This window comes from Phalaenopsis equestris, unplaced genomic scaffold, assembly GCF_001263595.1.
Source record: "Phalaenopsis equestris unplaced genomic scaffold, ASM126359v1 Scaffold000002, whole genome shotgun sequence".
Classification (NCBI taxonomy): domain Eukaryota; kingdom Viridiplantae; phylum Streptophyta; class Magnoliopsida; order Asparagales; family Orchidaceae; genus Phalaenopsis; species Phalaenopsis equestris.
Window position 1 is genome coordinate 25,043,864 of NW_018164444.1, and position 2,203 is coordinate 25,046,066.

The window sequence follows — 2,203 nt, forward strand, 5'->3', positions numbered from 1 at the left end:
AAATTAAGGAAATGTCATGTTATTAACCATTAAAGATAATTAATCTACAATGACATTTAAACACTTTTATTTAGATTTGATAAATGTATGGAAACATTTGAAACCTACAGGATTGATTACCTATCATCTTCATTAAATCCAACCTGAGTTATGTGATTACTTGTGGACCAGTAATATAGTAAGTTCGAGGGTATTGACATGAGTCAACTTTATGTGATTTCACATGCATTTTTTCTTACATTTTACATAATATTTTCACTTATTTATCGTAGATTTACAATTACAGAAGCTTTTCCTTGATGTTGTGTAGGTTATAGATGTTGAGCACACAAAATAAGGTCTAAACGCACCATATAGTTTTGTCTAGCATGACCATACCTGATCGGAGCATAACCATGTCTGTTTTGGGCGTGACCACACCGGGGTCAGGCGTGACCACACCGAGGTCAAACGTGACCACGTCGACGGACATCCAAAACTCATATTTTGCAGGATTTCTTGTCGATTTTAGACTTATTAACAAACTTGGAGAGCTTGGATGCTTATTTTGGATCCATAATGTAAACCTAACTATTAAAATATGTTTTTTTCATGAGAAAAGAGGATTTTTGGCTTCTTCTTGGCATTTGGATGAGAGATGACAGCTTGGGCACCAAAATTGAGGGTGTTTTCCACCTTTTTCATTTTGTATTTTTTTATAATTTTTGAGAGATAATTGTTTGAGAGGAGTTGGCTACCGTGGAAGAGGAAACAAATCATTTTGCAAATGTTTACTTTTCAGTTTTCCTTGCAACAATATTTTTGATGGAATGTTTTTTCAATGCTTTTTCTTTCATGCATAGCTACTTTCTTTCGCGCCCCTATGTTTTATGGGATGTGATTTTCTAGTTTTCATGAATATTTCTTTCCTTGTATCGTTTTCATGAGGAATCAGAGCTTTTCATTATTGTGTTAACCATAGATATTCATTTACCGATGATTTAGCTCCGATAAAGGTGACGTAGCAAAAATGCTTACTGGTAATTCAATTACCGACAGATTTAACGACCGTTTACATTAACTGATGGTTAATCGATACACCAAAATCGTCGCCATAGATTTAAAAACACATCATATTTAATTGTAGTTTGACCGTCAGTTTTATAATTAATGAAACTGCCAATATGAAAAGTGTTCCAGTTTCGTCAGAAAAGTATCATAGTTTTGTTGGTAAACTGTAACCAAACTATATGTTAAACATAAGAATTTACTGGCGGCTCTATTTGTAGCATAAGTGCAGCACTTTGCCCAGACATTGATTGTTCAATAAACCATCGAAAAATCGTCGCTTGTTTGATAAGCCGTCATAAAATCGTCGATAAGCCATTGAAAACTTGTACAATCAGAAAAAAAATATAAAGACCTCTTTAAACACTACAATCTACAATCTACAATCTACAAGCATGCAATCGTAACATATCAATTAAAACGCATTATAATAAAATAACAAAACTAATTAACTCATAAATCATATGCAAAAATGATAGAAAAATAATTGAATTAAAATAAATAAAAGGTACAACTGTACAATAAAATTAATGTTCGCTAACAATAAATTGTTAAATACACAACCAAACAAAAACCCCATAATCCTCCTCCTCATTGTCTTTGTTCTCTCCTCTTCATAATCATCCTCACCCTCATCCTGCACTGACTCCTTCCCATTCTGCAATTCTGAACGCAGCACTGCTTCATTCTCTGCCCTCATCTTGGGCAACAACCTCTACAGCAACCTGGCTACACATCTCTTCTTTTTGCGAAGTGGAAGTGGATGCATCTGATGTGCTAAAGGCTAGGCAGGCATCATAGGTCGGTGCCTGGAACCCCAACTCGTAGACCCTACCCTTCTTCTTCCCTCCAATAACCTCCCTCGAGAGGTCGTACTTAGAAGGATCGTGAGATTTACCTGAACCACAGACCGACTGCTAAGATCAGCTCTCCTTGAGTCTTAGGAAGACCTACTACAAAACATGTGATAAATGAAAGTGAGATACTAAATAAATTTTAATATTTTTTGTACTATATACTTATTAATCTTGTGAATTACTTGATCTCCTGTGATTTGTTGTCTACCCAAGACTGATCCGACTGCCTCCTATGGGTGCGCTCGTGTAACTCTGTAGCAGTTGGATCTTGTCCTTGCTCCAGTGTTTGCTAGTGTGAT